Source organism: Alligator mississippiensis, chromosome 4 (assembly GCF_030867095.1).
Source record: "Alligator mississippiensis isolate rAllMis1 chromosome 4, rAllMis1, whole genome shotgun sequence".
NCBI lineage: Eukaryota > Metazoa > Chordata > Crocodylia > Alligatoridae > Alligator > Alligator mississippiensis.
The window spans coordinates 217,855,052-217,874,628 of record NC_081827.1 but is presented as its reverse complement, the minus strand read 5'-3'; positions in this window follow the sequence as shown (position 1 = coordinate 217,874,628).

Genomic DNA, 19,577 nt, shown 5'->3' with positions numbered 1-19,577 from the left:
GCTTTCACTAATGCGCATTAAAATAGGCTAATGCAGCTTTTTTCTAGTACTTCACAGTGGAGGTACTAAATTTAATGTGCATTAGCAAAAGCACATTAATGAACATGTAGATGTACCCACTGTATTCAAACCATAACATTTCCTCACATGCTATTATAACCCTTTAGATCACTAAGTAAGGTAGTTTTTATTTTTTAACTCAAGAGTTTTCACTTTTGAAGGGCTTACTTTCTACATTCATTTTAGTTACAGGAAGAATATACTTGACCTTTACTTTTGATCATGGTTTGTGTCAAGGGGTGCCTTAATTCCACAAAAGATTTTATTGCAAATACCATAGGGAAACATCCATTTTTTAAAAATTACTCTTTGTCTCTTGGAATTAGTTTGAAAGTATTCCTTCTATATTGTAAATTTGCAGAAAGCTAATTTAGGGTTACCATTCAAGTCAAGAATGACCATTTAAAACTTAACCCAAGGGCTTCAATTAGAAAGGACATATAATAAAATTATGAAAATTATTATTTGGGAAGGGGCAAAATAACATCTGGAAATTATACCAAATTTTAGCAGCTGGCTATTGAACTACAGACCATAGCTTCACCTTGTTATCTGTGGTTTATTTCATTTTGCCTTTAAACATGTTGTATTTATCCATTTTTAATATTTGTAACAAATGTTTTTCCTTAGATATGATTAAAAAACAGATAATTTCATAATCTTCATATGAAATAGAAAATAACTTTAAGGGAAATGTAATCCCTTATAATTGGATTAATTTTCTCAATGTCATAAGATGATTCACTACTTTTTTGTTCCATTGAAAGTTTATCAATGTGATTTTTCTGAGATTGCTTCAATTTTAATAAGAAAAGTATGTTTGAAATCTTAACTCCATATTTTATAAACCCTTTACATTATAATTATTCCATTACAAAGACTGGACTCTTTGGGTAAGAGGTGTATTTAACCTGGAATAAATTCTCAGCCATTTAGGATAGTTATGGAACTATCATCAGCACACTAACATAAGAAGCATTCTTCCATCAACTAACCTGCTTTTTGCGATATAATATGAATAAAAATTCATGGGATTTATCCCTCAGTAACAAATAGCTCAGCAAACTCCAACACCTTTTCTGTGCTAAAAAATGTAATATTCTTTAGCACAGAAAACTGAGTCAGGCACATTACTTGCATTTTTCTATTGGCATATTTTCTTCAGATCCTCATCAGAACCTGCAATGCAATCAACTACATTATTCACCGCTAAAACATAGCATTTGCCATCAGGTACCTAAACTACCACATATTCTTATTCTATTAGGACAGGAAATAATTCATAGATTCATAGATGTTAGGGTCGGAAGGGACCTCAATAGATCGTCGAGTCCGACCCCCAATTGTGTAGTACCTAAAGAGAAATGTTGACATTTTAATGTCAGCATCAACCACCATTATTTAAGTGGATTGTGTGGATAAACTCCCTCTCTCTCACCCCAACTATGTGTACATTCCCCAAAATGAAGCCAATTTTTATTTGTAATCCATTCTTGCCCATATAAACCTCCTGCTTTCTTCCATTCTACTCTAGTATAAGGAATGATTCTTTTCACTTTCCTCTAGGGTTTAATAATGCTATTTTCTGCATCATCATGAGTGCATCATCATGAGTAGAAGCCATCTCCATTCAAGGGAAATGGCATTTTTGAATAATTAACATCAGGCATCAAGGCATTAACATGTCATTCATTGGTAACACCATGGGACAGAATGCCAATAATACTTTCTAAATATGCTACAGAGGGAATTCCCAGTTTCTTAATAGAATATGCCTTGATACATTATGCATAAGATAACATCCATTTTTCTCAATATAAATAGTGCCAAAAGAAGAGAGGGGGTTAAGGAAGGAAGGAAAACAGGAAGTGCATTAACCTTAAAGTTGGTTTCCAGTCCCCACCATTAAAAATGCACACCATTTCATACCTATAAGGAACCATATAGAGGAACCACTTTAGGATGAAGGAGAGAGCTTTCTATGAAATACAGAATGCTGAATACCTACTTCAACCTATCATTACCAGGATGATTACCTCAGGGTCTCCTACAATAAGCTGCATAGGAAGACCTATATAAGCATAACTCCCCCTTATGCATGGTGAACCACCAAGTTCTACACTAATAATTACATCTTTGCATGACAAATACATAAAAATAAAACTAACACTAACTGAAAAACAAATGGCAAGAAAGAGTGGTTCAAAAACTTTACCTTACAAATTATACTTTTTAAAATACTTTTAAAAGGTAATTGTGTCAGATTTTTTTATTTATTTATTTATTTATTTTTTTTACAGAAGTCTGTTTTTGATCCTGAATGAGAAAAATGAAGTTAAAAAAATAATCACTCATGTTCCCATGAGTAGCCCTCCTGAAGACAAGAGAAACTTCTGCCTAGCTCAAATGAAAAAAGGGTACACATTTCACTAGTCAGAAACATCTAGTTATCAATAACCATAAAGCACACAGTCTTTTAATAAATTACCTATCAAAGCCAATTACTGTTTTGAGCTCAGGCTTTTGGGACTCTGCATTAAAGGACTATGATGAGACTTTAAAAAAATAAAGCAAAACAAAACATGGGACTCTACACCTACAATTCTCAAGTGTTCCTCATGTGCTTCTAAAATGAAGCTCCATTTCACATATGTTAGGTCTTTTTAAATTTTCTTACTGAAAGGACACAAGGACAAAAATCATTAAACAGATTACAGGAGGTATTATTAACATGAAAGGAAGAAACCCACAGTATAAGATTTCTGCAGGAATAATTCAGGGACCTTATCTTGGGTCTTTGTCACAAGCCCCACACTTAAGTCTCAGTATAGTTTCACCTGCTCAGATTATTCTACTCTATTTATTAAGCACATAAGTGGACAAAGCATGATCCTTTTCCATTCTTCTCAAGTTGCTGCATTAACTGAAAAACAGTTAATGCAAGACATATGTGGATCTTCCTCCTCTTCACTGCTTTTTTGCAACTCAGTTGGAAGGGCAAGGTGACAGTGTAATACAAAAGTAAATGTATTAATGGATTTTCAGGAACATGAACTGGGCAGAAAAGGATCACATTTAGCTGCTTAAGCTGACTTTGGTGCCCAGAAGGTAGAACAGGATCAAGCCCTAGAAGGACTATGGTATTAAAGCTTTCAAGACAATTCGACTATGCCAGCCTCCAAGCTGTTTTCAGAATGGGAGGGGGAAAGAGCGGAGGGAGTTTGGTCTGGGTCTTCCAGCCCCAGCTGGAGGGTGGGATGGGTGAATTGGAGCCCTCCTCCCCCCCCCCAGGAGGCTCCAATTCACCCACCCCACCTCCATTGCCAGCTGGGAAACCCCTAGAATCAGCTCCCTCACCCTCCTCCTGTTCTGAAAATGGGGACAGACTGGGAAAGAGGAGGGGCTCAGCCAGCAGTTAGATTTCCCTCCCCGCTGGAACCAACAATGAACTTCTGTTTTGTCTGGGGGATCCTTGCTACTCAGAACGCTTACTACAAAGGGTTCCGAATTACAGCAGGGAGCTGCACTTCTGTCTGCGCCCTGTGTGTGCGAGTATGGACTACAAGATTAGGTACATGCCTCATGTTTATTTCCAGTATATTTCAAGTGGTGAACTGGCACACAAGTAAAGCCTCTAGGACCAGACTGTTATTTATTACCTTAAAAAATATAAGTCCGTTGTGTTTAAATTTAGAAACTATGTAATTCAGCTACTAGCAAGACAGAAACATGATTTTAAATACACAGCTTCCCTGCCCCACCCCTACAAAACACTTGCCAAGCCCAGCTGTACAAGAACTCCAAATTCCCTGAACTCAGAAAAATAATTTGTAGCAATGGGACAACTAATAAAACTATTGACCATTCTAGTCCTAAACTTCATAGTGGGCTTTGTTGTTATGGCTGAATTATAGGCCCATTGTCACCTCTTTACATGATGCACTGTATCAGTTGGAAATTGGCACTTTGCCCATCTGCAACCTTCAAAGCTGGCTTTGTGTCTTTCTTCTCTCCTGAGAGTTTTCTCCTTGTCCTTACATGGCTTCTGTGTGCTCTTATTATAGCAACAGAATACCTAAATCCTAATGCAGTGACAAATAAATCTCTCTGGCAAGTGACAAAGCATTAATGGACAGCCAGGCAGCAGGTATTTTCAAAACTCCTTTAAGAAGTGTTGTATCAATATTGTTTATATTAAGAACACAGGCTATATCTAAATCCAGGAAGGAAGGAAGAAAATAAATAAATAAAAGATAGCATATGTTTGTATTTCCCACAATAATGACTCCAGCATACACCAGCCCAACACCTGGAGCAGGACAGAGCAGCTTTTAGTCTACTTTCTGTTAAGGTGGCCTCTAGGGTGCTTTTACAGTTGGTGGGCTCACTTCGTTCTAGCCATGCCTTGAATGTTGGAGTCATAGCAGCTCTAAGCCACACTGGCCATTTTTTCCTACACCTGCTCCTATAGAGGGGTTTTCTATAGGCAACAAAGCCAGACTTAAAGGCGCCTTGTTCAGCTGAAGCAACCAGTGCAGACTTAACAGATCCTATTTCACCAGCTAAGTATTGTTATCATGGTCTTGTTCCTATTTAAATAAACTGCATAACAACTTGCATTAACATAAGTATGAGCTGGAAGAGATCCCAAATGTTTGATGTACAAGGGTTCAGGAAAACCCCAGCTTGGCTTCTGATTTTGCCTCTGCAATTGACTACAAATATATATATTTTAAAGCAGACCTAACAGGTGTGTGAAAAAAATTCTGTTTATGCCAACAAATATAGACAGACTTCAATAGTCCAGCATTTGCACCCAAACATTAGCACCTGATTGCAGAGACCTGTAACTGATTGCAGAGACAAAATTATAAGCTATTCTTGGAATGTGGGCCTTCAGAATACAGGTTTAAAAACCAATCCTCCTCCCCCGCCCATTTTCCAATACCTTGGCCCTTGCATAATCATTTTCACGTTTGAAGAATATGTCTAGACTTCTATTATTATGATTGATCAGCTTTGCACACACTTAAGCCATTTGAAGGCAAATACATATGGTGTAAGGTAGAAGGGAACAAGGCCAAAAAAATCAGAAGAAATGCATTGAACATGACACCAGTGTTTCCATAACAAAGATGAATAGAGAATATGAACAGGCCTATAAACACATACCCTCTGGGGCACAGCATAAAATCTTTAATAGCATTACAGTGACTAGCAATAGTCATTTGGGTGTCTTACATGCTAGATGGAGCTTTTGGGGAATGAGATCAGAGGATTTAAGAATGGGGCAAGTGACTTCTTGGAAAAGCAGCATAACAAAACAGGGTTTTTTCCCCCCTGCTCTGGTGATTTGCCTTAGAGATGTTCTCAAAAATCTGAGGGGATTCCAAAAAAATGCAATCCAGCAATCATAGTTTAACAGACACTGAGAAGTCCATTACAACTGAAATGTGATTATTATTATTTTCGGCTATTAAACCTTACCTTGTTTGACCTCTTGTACAATGAAATATATTCATGCATACCTGAATTTGTTTCAGGTTCTGAAAACCCAAAAAGTATTAGCACCTTTGAGTAGTTGACTTGCAAGCAGTCATCATCCATAGGTAGTTAGGTGGCTCCTAATGAGAGATGATCCAATTTAAAAAGCATAGTCTCCTCTGCTCTATCAGACTTCAGACCAGCACTTCAGTTGCATGGGAAATAATGCTCATTTAAACTTCCCTTCAGGAGTAAAAGCCTTAATTTAATTTTTGTCATTTTTTCCCCCTTTTTCAGACATCAGAATGCATCACAACCTCTTCTAACCTAATGACATAACTTTATTTTCAATATGTCTAAACTATATTTCTTTTCCCACTCTCAATCCTCCCACCCCCACCAAAACAAACTCTCTGGTTTAAAAAAAAAACACACAATCACCTGCCAATAGCTAAATAATAAAAAATAAATATGGAGCAATATCATGACATAATTTACCTTTTTTTTAGATATAGCACTTAGAAACTATGAAGTGCACTGAGACAACTTTTTTTTTTGTTTCTAAAAAGAGTATCATTGCATACAATTGTAGCAAACAGTTCATTAAGTTTCCAGAAAAGGTCTGTTTTACTATTATAACAGACTATTAAAGTGGTTTGAATTTTGTATGTTATCTATATGCAGAAAGTTTCTGCTAGGGTTTTCCATTTGTTCTTGTAAACATGACAATTGTTGGCTGTAATATGTTTATCAGCTTAAAAATATCTTAACATAAACAATATTATTATTGTTCAGTTTTGATGTTCAAGGGGTTGTGACACATTAAGATTGATACCCATCTTGGCTAACCTAGATCTTTGCTATGGTCAACTGAGTGATTATTAGCCAACGTGTTCAGTAAGTGTGATCTGTTAAATTCCACTTATCAGTTTTTCTGCTGTTTTACATCCATGCCTCCTTTAGCGTTCCAGCACAACTTGAATTGCAAAACCCTCTGTGTTCTAAAACTCTTAAACAATCCATACAGCTCTATTACAATGACTGTGGGTAGATTATTAGCAGACATGCAAGAAAGAAATGAGGAATCTTTTAATATATGCTCAGTGATTTTCAGACCTCTCCTTCTCTTGAAAAGCAACCTACAGACCCCTCTATAATAGGCCTTTGCTCCTTTCCCTGCATGCCTCCTTCTGGGACAGAGCTAAGACCACAGTGCCAGGCAACCCCTTTGCTGTGCAACCCTGCCTGCTGAACCCACTCCCCTCTGATTTTGTAGGTTTAGTCTCTTGCTGCTATCCATATAAAGTGGCAAGAAGCAAACTGCTGCTGTTTCACATAATTAACTCATCCAGTTCTCGGGAACAATGCAGCCCATCATCTATATCACCAGTTATCAACTTTTTTAGGCTGCAGGCCAAAGTGACCCAGTTTGGGTAAGAGGAGGGTGCCACTGCTACCTCTGCCACAACCAGTGCTTGTCCCTGTAGCAGCATGGGGACAGTGACTACTGCTAAAGCCCGCCCCCCCTCCCCCTTGCCAAATGCCACCCAAGACCCATGCCTGTACGTCAGATGAAATGGCTCCAGGGGCCATAGGTTGTATGCCCCTACTCGACATGATTTCTTCCAACCCATAAGGTTCTATCTGTGCATAGCTGCAGTGCTCGGGGGTAGGCGAAGTTGCTGAGAACACTAGTGTAACTGGGGAGAAGTGGGAAAAGGATGGTGAACAGGGCAGGAGGCATGAAGCCACTGATGCTCTCCCTCCCATGTCATGCCTACTTTTCTCTCTATAAGTGCAGCTAAAAGGGAGTAGCAGACCCCAAGTAATGTTACAAATTAACTCCCATTTTGCTATACTGTTTAGGATTAGGAAACAAGCACCTTGCATTACACACAACACATAAGCAAAATGTCTACCACAGTCAAAGTTAATCAGTATTAAAAAAAAAATCTTTAAAAAAAATACAAAAGAAAAAAAATGAAAAGAAAAGAATAGAAAGCCAGGTGCCATGGATTCCAACAAAGGATGCACTTCCTTGGGACCTCAGAGGCTTTGTCTGGTCTCTCTAAATGCCCCCTGAAGTCAGATCAGGCATGACTTCTAGTGTAGGGAGAAGCTCTGGCTTCTTTCAGCTCTGTGACCCTGGCCTTTTGGTCCCTGTCCCTCCCTGGCTATCTGTGGCCCTGCCTCAAAGAGCTACCTCCCAATTCAGTTCTTAACTTTCTCTCTTCATAGGCAAGAGAAGTACATGCCAAAGTTCTGAGCAGCAAAATAGACAGTTCCTCTTCAATAAAAGGTATGTATTGTGGCAAAGGCCACCCAGACAGGTTCTCTGCTCTCTCTAAAGGGTCAAGCTGTCCTCTACATCCCCAGTTCAGCCTGTCCTGCCCTGAACACCCTAAAGTTACTCAGCTGTTTGCATTCTTCAGACTCTTCTCATAGATTGCTACCTTGTTTTCTTGGCTCTTCTGTCCATTGTCCTGTTTATTTCTCTCTGCCCAGGCTGCCTCATGGGTGTCACCTCCAACCCCATTTTTTTGAAGTGTCAGCAAGGCTATCCGGTTCTCTGTCGATGCTGAAGTTCCATCTTCTCTTGCCTCCTATGTAGGCAGCTTTGGAACCTAGCAGGGACTTTAATACCCCTCCTTTCCCCGTGTTCAGGATAAATCAGAAAAACTGAGCCATACAACATTCTCATTTAAAGATGTTGATGTTGTAACAAATACTACAATAAAATACATAGCTCATCACACCAGGTTACATAGAGTTACACAGATAAGTCTGGACATTGAGAAAGCCAAGTGTTGATCCTAGTGACCTTCATATAAATTTGGGATAATGGTCGACTTCAGTACGAGAGCAGAGTTTGCCCCAAAAAGTTTAATAGGTTTCTCTCTCTAAATTATCTAGTATATGCACTGACACAACATAATATTTCCTTATAATTGTTTTAGAGCTCATATCAAGCACAAGACAGCAGTAACAAGGGTTCAACTTAGGGGTTTTACACAAACATAATATCTTGCTTCAGGCCCCCAGCCAGAAACCTGGGAAAATAAATTCTGCCTGGGTGTTCCAATGTGAACAAGATTCCTCATTTGCAAGCAATATTTAACTATAACTGGGTTTATTGAAGGGGGAAGGAAAGAAAGTAGGACAACAAACAGAATTGGGAAGCTGTTTTTTCCTGTATACACATATCTTAGTTTATAAGGTACATATCCACCCTGCCTTCTGCAGGAAAAGCCAGGGACACACAGGAAGACAAAATCTGCACCAACTGAGAAACAAATTCTGCTCTAACACCCAATGCATGCCCTTTGTTTTTAAGTAAGAATGAAAGGGTAGAGGGCAGTGCAGTTTCTGGTCTCACAGACACAAGGCATCTAAGATCTTTTAGTTTGTGCACCTATCAAGCCAACTTGTGTTCTAGGAAGATTATTTTTTCAGGTCTTTGTTGCTTTAGCTTCATCACTGTCACTTCACATGTCCTTCATTTCTCACAGGAACAGCAAGTATAGCTTTTGTTTTAGTGTAAGGGATTCTATTTCAAGTGAATCACTATTTTTGAAGCTGTGCACAGCATCCATCACTACCCTTACATACTAACAGAACAATGTGGCTGCTCTTAATGTAAAATGCGAGAGAAAATGTTCATTCAGAGCAACACATGTTGAAAATAATCCATTTACTAACCCTTATACAGTGTTTCTATTCCACAGGATTGTGCTTATTCAAGTATTCAACTACATCATTGTCAGGTTAATCTGCAGGCCCCTCGCCTCCCCCCCGGTATGGCTTCCATCATTGTTTTGGCTGTCAGATCTCTAGGTTCCCCTCTTCTCTCTCCAGCAGGGCAGGGCAGGGAAGGACAGTGCAATGCAGTGCAGCTTGCAGTGCCAGGGCAGCCCGCAACCAGGGAAAGAGGGGTGGATGTGGTCCCTGTTGTATAGCCCCGATAACATGTGGTCCCCAAGCTGCTGAAGTTGGACAGCCCTGAGTTAGAAAAAAGACGAACAGGCAGAGGCTGGAAATTGAAGATGGCTCACTTTGTTAGATATTTCTGTAATAAATGGAGGCCTATTACCCTTATTTAAATAAAAAAAAAAAAAGTACGCTGTCTCTGAACATGTAGGAGCTTCTCTAGCCACTGGCTCGGCATGCAACTGTTAAATCAGTTTAGGCTAATTCCTTCAGACTCCTTCAAAAAATCTCAGGTTTGAGTCATTAGATACATACCTTGCACAAGAAAGTTATTTAAAAAATTAAATATCTAAGGGCATGTTTAATTGTCTGTTATAGGCCCCTTTCCTTCCTCATATGCAAAGCAATAGAAGTGTTACAGCCCACAGACATAGATTTTTGGTTGCTTTGGTCAAGCTGTAGCAGTTAATACTTCATTTCTGGAGGTTCAGTATGGTAACCAAGATAGCAGTCATCAGATACGAGAACCTGTATTTAATTAACATATTTGGAGATAAAACCATGCAGAACAATAGCTACTAGAGAGGGATGGATGCTGATTTTAAGTGAATTAAAATCAGTGATTGCTGAGATTTTTGGAGTCTTTTTGACTTTAAAATGTTACTATTTAGGCAATAAAAATGGTGACTTGCAATTAGGACAATCACACACTCTATCCTCCCTGTCCAAAACGGACATTACTGAAAACCCACAGAAATGAATATGGCCATCATTTTTATTAAAACCCTCAGGGAGATTTGTTCAGCAAAATTAAGGGAGCAACTGTTTCCTAAAAGAGTGGTACTTAATACAAGAAATAGATGATATGCATTTTGGCAATGATGAGCAGCAGAATCTTTAGGCTAACAGGCAATAGCTGCTTAATTCCAATTGTAGGGACAAGACAGCTCAGGTCATTACTTCTGGAGTCAGGAGGCAAAGAGAACCTGTGGCAAAGCTGGGCTGGTGCTAGGCCCTCCCGGAACATCACTTTTCTCTACTTTTTCCACAGCCTTTAATGTACAGATGTTCACCAGCTTACATATTACTAAAGCTCTCAGCAAAATAAAATACCTACAAATGTCCCTTGAGTAACCACATTGCTTTTATAACTAGATTTCCACCTGCTCTGTGAATGCAGACCTGTGACTTCCCTGTCCCTCTCCCCCACTCCATTCTCTCTTACTAGAATTCCAAGTGTAACAAATGGCCCACTTCCCTTTCAATAGGATTTTTGCTGCTCTTAGATATAAACACATATCTTAGCTACCTGTCCCATCAGTTGCAAATAGCTTCTGGTCCAAGCATACTACAGGGATTAATGCTTTATTAGACACCTAGTGTGATTTCATACAACCCTCTACAAGGCTATAAATTAATTGGTGGTTTCATCACACAAGAAAGGGAAATAAAACTTTAGGGATTAATCTTCTAAGGAGTTTCTCAGACCTTGTGGTTTTTGTGTGCTCATTTTGTCTACGCAACAAAAAGGCATCTCTCAGTCTTTCCTTCCTTCAACAAGTCAGGAAAGGACATGCCACACCCTTCCTCACTGATCCAGCTTTTTCTTCCTTTTGTACTCTACCCCAAAGAGCCATGGGAAAAATAGGAACCTGTAAGCTAATTTCAGACTGCCGAGTCTTTAACTTGTCATGATGACACTACACAAGACACTGAGCACAGGAAGCACCAGGTATACCAATAGCCAAGGTATTGTAACAAGCTCAACTCGGGCATGTCATCAGATGTCTGCTGTCATTCTGCAAACAGAATAAGCACATACTGTGCCTATTTCTGTGCATATCCCAGCTAATAATTATGCTTCCATGAAGCGATATCCATGATTTTCATTTACAGTAAATTCTATCCCTAATGGAAGCACACTCACGGCACTTAGAAGGTCTAAGGACTTGAGATAGTCTTGTTCAGCTCTCTGTTTTACATTTGGGAGGGTTGCAAGAAATCTCTCCTTCTCCCTACTCTCAACCCCTTGCCAAAATTCACACAATTAGCCTCATATATCGTGATGGATGGAAACACTTTTCTCCTGTCTCTATCCTATCCCTAAAACTGACATTATTAACCTCTGTTTTTCAGCATCTAATAGATGTCACGAGGAAAACAGCTTAAGAATAAATGCATCCTGGAATGCTCAATTTGGAGCTAAGGTACCATATGTAAAAAGGAAAAATGATGATTTAAATGATAAATGGGATAAAGATTTTAGGGAAATTTTATTGTATTTAATTAATCTACCATTTTTACTAAGTTGCTTTCAAGTGAAATGGCTTTTTACCAACTCCTTTTGAAAAGGTTAGAAGGGTATTCCCTGAGCTACAATCATTAGCATATAGATGTCTCTAAGTGTTAATTTCTGTTTTCACTGAATGAATGTAATTTAAAATGAGGCCCTTTCAAATCAGTTAACTTTGGCCATTTGAGAAAGATAAGAAAAACGGACTCAAGCGTGAACTCCAGCAAAACCTGCTTCTTAAGGATAAATATGTCACTATTTAAGAGTTTCCACTGCCACATGCTGCAAATGATAGATTTCAGGAATATTATGGGAAAGGGTGGGTGCTAGGATTAAAGCCTCACCACTAGGTGATAGAATCCATTAATAGGGTTAACAACAACAAAAAGAGGGGTTATTTTTACAGTTCATTTTTTAAAAGAAAGTTGAAAACCTGTATGGAAATTAAAACTCTGGCAATTAGTTTTATACCTACAGCAAAACTCATTGAAATTTCCCCTTTTCAGTTTCACATAATAAGGAAGCATAATTTAGAACCTGATCCAGCAGCAAGTGAAACCAATGGCATAGGAGCCACTGGTTTCAGGTAGAAGAGGATCTGGCACATTTTTTAAGTTTTAATTTTGAGATGCTTTCATATGGGTGCAGTACAAAATGCCATGGGCCCTTTGAAATACCTCAGCATCAAAGCATGACCTATGCCATGCCTAACAGAAGCAGCTATTTAGCAGATGCCTATAACAGACACATACGCATATGAAACATTTAAAATACAAAATATACTGATCCTAGGCAGCACATACACCCAGCCTGAAGTGTGAGGCCATCTTAACTACCCATTACAATTTTACTAAAACTTTAACAGGTCTTTAACAATTTGGGCTGATATTTTCCATGGTGGGCATTTATCCTAGATTGATTTTTTTTTTTTTGTCAAGTTTGAGGGGAAAAAAACACTACCACCTCAGCACCAAATAACCCACTGCTTGAGAATGAGATAATGCCATAATGGCATTCTTAGAAATAGTTTGATTGTGGCATTCAAGGGCCCCCTTAATGTCTCTAAGCGATGGCAGGGATATGCTTTGAACCCTCAAAAATTAAAAGTACAAACCTTTAGAAATTCTGAGGTTTCAGATGCCCAGAGCTCTGTCTGAGTTTGGCAGCTGGATTTTCCAAAGAGTCCATCTGCAGCACATGCTCCAGTCAGTGGCCAAACCTGAGCCACACAACTCCTTTCAGTGCTCTGTGCCTGGCAGAAGTCACTCAGGCAGATGTGCTGAGTATATTGGGGCTGAGGGCTCTGCACCCTCCCCATTGGGAAGAAAGCTGTCACCTGAAATGTATAAACTTTCCACGTGTTCATCATCTTAGAGCTCCCCCAGCAAAAATAAAAATTGGTGCCTATGCACTCAGGTGTCAGACACAAAAGGAGAAAGAGGAAATGGTCTTTTCTGTGCCCTCAGTGCTGCAGAAAACACAGAGGAAATGAAGATGTAGCCAGACTCAAAGGCAGTGGTACAAGAAGCAGGATGGAGCGTGGTGCAGCAGCCAAAAGACCAGACAGAACAGAAAGGGAACCAGTTGATAAGAAAGAATGACAGTGATAAGATCTTGTAGTATAGAACAGTATACAGATGAAGAACCAAAAGGTGAAGGGGAGAGATGTAGGAACCATGGGTTAGGAACGATAGTCACAGCAACAGATAGGCTGAGTATACAAAGGAAAAATATAGAAATAATTTTTCTCCAGAATCTGAAACCAAACCTTGGAGAACCAAGTCCCTATACCCCTCTCCTGCCAATAAACCTACCACCAAAAGTATGTCTTATCTTCTTTTAGGTGTCAGGATCACTAGCCTATTACTCTGCCTGTTTTGCCATTAAATGATGTGATAGAGACCAACATTGTGGTTCAAAAAAACTCCAAGCCTGGCTGATGATCCAATAACATCCTACAGATTTAAACTCTATTTCTTTGGGGTTCTATATTATTTATATAGGTTATATGCACACATGCAATGAAATATATTCAAATAAGTGTAAGTTTATAAAAATAAAATATTCAAAATCTAGGAAGTGCTAAAATTAAGGCTGCTAATGCAAGTCAAGAGTGAATTGATAGAAAGCAGAAGTTCCTGGAGGACTACCTCCTAGGACTTCTGCTTTCTATTAATTCAATTCACAACAAATGTGGAAGGCATGCTGGTAGTGTAACCCATAAGTGCATACTAAAACAGACAGACAGACAGACAGACAGACAGTGTGACAGGTTGTACTAGGTACAACTTGTGATTTACAGGAATGCTGGCAGTATATGTGCTGTATTTTTGCACTTTTTTTTTTAAAGTTAAATGAGGGAAAAAACAAAACAAAACACAAAACCCTAAAGTATGAGGTTTACACAAGCAAAAAAGATCAGTGGCAGTGCAGTTTTCCACAAAACTGTTTGTTAATGTATTTCAACCATGCTTGAGAGATAGTAGATAAATGTTCTCATCTAGACCTTGGTCTCTCTGCTGCAATCCCAGCAAGCAAACACACTAGGGTCAGCTCTGATGGTAATATTTGTGAAATGAATACCAGTGTATGTGAACCTGGACTAAGGCCACCAGTATTGTATGCTAAATATGCTGAACAGTTTTGAACTTTCAGTTTGGCTGTTACCATTAACCCTTTCCCCCCTCCTCCCACAAATACACACCCAATTAATTTTCCATAATGGGCTGATTATCCATAAAAGACCCTAAAAAATGAAGGATATATAAAGCTATTTCTCAAATAAGCAGAAAATAAATTATTCAATCAAATGTTATAGCAGCTCATTTATAGGCCAGTACTCGTCATTCAGAGCTAACACTGCTACATAAAATTGCTACAGTTTTACACCTGTAACACTAATGTCAGAATTAAAAATTTCAATGCAACTAACAAGTTAAGTGCAACTTACAAAATACAAAACCCCCAGCTCATCTTTCACATGCACCTTTGTTATTGTGCCTCAATATAATAAATTCTGGTATGGTAAAAAATTCAGATTAACCAACATAATTGGAGCATTATGAGCATGATGAAGCCTCTGATGAAGTGAACTTGGGTTTATGAAAGCTTGTGCTATCTTATTTAATTAGAGCTACCCTGCCTTTTGATTGACTTCAGACTAATATGGCTAACTACCTCTCTGTGATATTATGAAGAGTAAAGCTAAATTTCAAGAGCAAAAAACAAAACACACAGATGAAAGCAAACATCAAAAGGAAATGTAGCCCCTCTTCCCCCTGGGTGAGCAAAATTGCCTTCTTTGTCCCCCATTATGAGACTACCAGTACAGCATAGTCTTTGTATACAGGAAGTCGTGTGTCAAATCTCATTTCCACATGCACCTATCCTATACTGATGTTAGTTGGACAGAAAGCATAAACAAGTTTCTTTAAAGAGGACAATATTACAAATTATAAGTGAAGTAGATAGTAGAATCAAGAGTAGTGTCACTTAAAAACCATAATAAAGTACCATCAATTCTGTTAACATTTTAAAAAAGATGAACATAAAATTGAAAGCAAGACCCAGAAGGATGCACTTGGACAACTTCACAGACATTAGGGGCTGGAAGGGATGTCGTGAGATCATTGAGTCCAGCCCCTTTCTACCCACGCCATAGGCAGGAAGTCAGCTGGGATCAAGTGATCCCAGCAAGAAAAATATCCAGACATGTTTTGAAAGAGTCCAGAATAGGTGCTTGCACCACCTCTGGCTGGGGCCTGTTCCAGACCCTGGACACTTGCACCGTAAATAACATTTTTCTTATGTCTAGTCTAAATTGGCCTTCCTGGAGTTTATGGCCATTAGACCTTGTTATCTGTTGGGGAGCTCTGGTGAACAGCTGTTCTCCCAGGTCCTGCTGTACCCCTCTTATATAATTGTAGGCTGCCACCAAGTCCCCCCTGAGCCTTTTCTTCTCCAGACTGAAGAGTCCCAAGTCCCTCAGCCTCTCCTCGTACGGCCTGCCCTCCAGGCCTTGAATCATATGAGTGACTCTCCTCTGAACTCAAATAGCATGCCCATACCAGCACCTTTGAGGACATGGACAAGGTAGTGTAAGAGATTTTTGGATACACATGCTAAGAATACCCCAGTAAGTGGACCACTGCTCATAATAAGGCATTCATATTTGCATATGAACTTGGTAATTAGCAGTTTTAGAGGTAATAGTGACTGGCTGAATTTCCCCCACACCTCCCTCCACATGAACATTATGCACAGAATGGTATACAGTGCAGAAGACAGTGTACCTACAGACACTTCCACTTTGTGGCAGATAAGTGAGCTGCAAAGTATCATCTCTTGAATAACATCTCATTACAGGAGATGCAAGTCTTTTAGGTGATGCCCAACTGAACTGTAGCCACAAAGGATGATCATTATCACAGGGAGAAGTCAAAACAGTCCAACTTGGCCATTGTGATGCAATGCAACTGGCATACATAAAAGTCCTTCTAACAGCACTTTAAACACGAGTTTGCCTTGTGACTACAGGTTCCACACAAAAACTTGGATGACTTCACAGCTATCCTAAAAATGTTTACTCAGTCTTGATACCACGATAAAGAAATCCTTAATAAAAGCAATTTTTTGTGCAAACTGCCAGGCCCACACGCAGTCTTGTAAATATTACCAAATACAGAAGTAAAGTTATATGCACCCAATCATACCTCTGTGTTATGGCCACTGGATAAAAATACCCCATCATCCAAGCTACCAAGACAAATTGTTCATGAATGATTGAAATTTTCAGCAAACTTGAAATTGAATGAATCTCTAAACATCAGCATCCTCTCACTGAGATGACAAACTATCACTAGGACAGCCATGTTAGCATCTTGATACATTAGAAAAGGATATAGAGGTTTGTGAGAACTGAAGTTCCTGCTGGAGAGGTTTGTGAAAACTGATGATGCAAAAATAAAAAATGAAGCAGCAGCAGCTACCACCAACACAGAAACATCTACACGTTACTTTTCTGATGTTCTTTCCCTGGTTAAAAGTGCAAAGAGGAATATTTTATCACTCAGAGATGTCCCTAATAACATTTTTTTGAGTGCACGGGTATGTTCCAACATTACTTGGAAAGATATGGATGTACAGTTATCATCAGGACCTGCAGAACTTGATACAGAATTTCATACATTACATCAATCACATAGTAGTAATTCAGTGTTATATTTTATATTTATTTATATTATACTAATAATGTAAATACATGTAGCCAACCTATTTCTGACTTGGTTTCACATTATGTGGCTGTAGTCGTCTTCAGGGCAACTGCTAGCTGTTCCATCCAGGTATCAATCTATTGGGAAGCACTCTCAGCACTAACAAAACTTCAATTTAATGGCATGTAACTGAAATCAATTATATTTGCAAGTCTACTGGAGTTCATTATACTGATATTTCAGTGTATTCAACTTTTGCCAAATTTGAACCAGCAACTTAGATGTAAAATACTCTAGATATCCAGCTATAATTCTCGAGTCTAATGAAGAAATCATGGAAGCAAAATCTGAGGTAACATTAGCAACCTACTTTTTATGGGTAAAACAATACTTACCTTCTTATCATCACTTTTATAGAAGGAAACTACTTACCTCAGGAAAGATGTATGAGGATCTTTGACCCTCTTGGTTGCACTGAAGTTGTAGGATGGTGAAGACATCTACAGAGCATATTTCTCATGTGGTAAAAAATGCCTGGGGATTTCTTTCCCCAAAGACTCCAGTTTAAAATTATGAACTGAGGAAAGTGCATACTACGCATCCAACCCAAAATCTTCATACTTAACATTAAGCACACCTTTGCTTACTTCTTTATTTCTAATTGCAGTAAGTTTGATATAATTTGCATTTAAATGACAGGTAAAAAAAAAAAAAAAAAAAAATCACTATTTTCCCACCAAAAATTAGTTTGTAAAGATGACACTAGCTTTGATTACAAACCCCTCCATGCATGCAGAAACCTTGTGCTCTGCTCCCAACATTTATGAAATGTGCACAGTCTTTAGAAATGCAGATAATCAAAAAAGAGCCACTAGGGACACAAAGTAATAACATTAACTAATGCCACACAGTAATGTTTATTTAACAAATCTGTGTTGCATGCCTGACATTTCCGCTGGTATCAATTTATTTTGTTTTGCTTTTCTCTGATAGCAACACAAATGCATTTAAAATATAAATTTATTTTATACCTACCAAAGTGTATACTCAATATAATAAAAACATATACATCTTTTTTAATATCTTGTGGGAATACACACTGGAGATGTGCAGGGACCCCAACAGCCAAAGTAAAGGATCTAGATTATAGAAAATGTTCATTTTTACCAGTTCCAATAGCTACTAAAACTGCAGTTGTCAGTGCACTGTATATCACTGCATTATGTTATTTATGAAGTGCTGCAATGTGACAAAATGATACTATCCATCAAGAGCCAATTTTAAATGAACCTGGAAAAGGGAAATGAAGTAGATAGAAAGACATCCTTTCAAAGTGGCAGTTTGGGAAATTTATATGATGCAGTTTTAAATTTTTTAATTTATTTGTGAAAAAGAAAATGTACACAGTTGAGTCTCTCAACATGATTTGAGGATGTTTCTAATTTCAGAACTGAAGGCATTTCTCTCCCTCCTGACAAATACCTCTTTGTGTAGTTTTTGTTTCTGCCCTTTATTTTCCAGCTCCTCTCTTACCTCACTTCGTTTTCAGCATCAGCTCTTTTCTTTTAGAAAGCCAGCCCCACCAACTTATAGGGTTAAAAAAACCCTCTAAAAGATCATACATTCTTGATATCTCCTCTCTTGGTTGCCCAAGATATCTCCTTCCTTCTCTTTCTTCTCCAGGTCACTGAATCATTTCAAGATGTGCATCTGAAAGCACAGATTTTGGTTTTAGATTTTGTAAAAAATAAATAAAAAACAAAAAAATTGGGTCTCCCTATGCTCAATATAAACATTACATCCCTTTTCTTCCAGCAGCAGAGGGCCTTGAAATGTCTCCCCTAAAGCCCCTGCATACACTGGGAGGGGATCACGTCTCTACATTTGCATCATCAAAATAGAAATCCCTTCCACAGAGTTACTGCTCACTTCCTTGCCAGCACGCCAAATGCCCAAGCCTTCTCATCCCACCAAACTGCCTGCTGCTAAATTGCTAATGACTGTTTGTCTCTTCACATGCATCTATAATTTAAACCTGAGCATATTAATTTTCCTTTCTTTAGTAGTCCATTTTTCTTTTTTCTTCTTCACTTGTGGAAATAGTCAGCCCGATTTTCCACTTCTGACAGGGATTAGGAATTCTTCTGATGTCAGAAATTCTGTTGAGTACTTCTGGCAGGAAAGAGAACATGTCAACCTTGCTAAAGTGTCTTTTGAACCTAATGGGGCGCTGTCCTTATAATTGACTACATTCAATTCCACATGGGCCTACACCTGCACTTACAGAATGGAGTGATCAGAATATGTATAAAGTACTGTACTAACTGGGAAAAGGAAATTAATAAATAGATAAATATAGGAAACTATACATGTAGGGATACTTAACCAAGCTATGAAACTAAAGATAGTAATACCAGCGTTGTCATGATGCAGCCAGGCTCTTGGGGCAACTGCCACATACAGGGACAGCAACTTTCTGGTTGCAACCACTGCTGGTGTGACTTTCTGGTAACAGTAGCTATTTTTTCACCCTTCTCACTGCCCACTTCACTACCCCCATCTCCCCCAGGTCATCTGCCCTAGTTCCCTTGTCCTAGTTG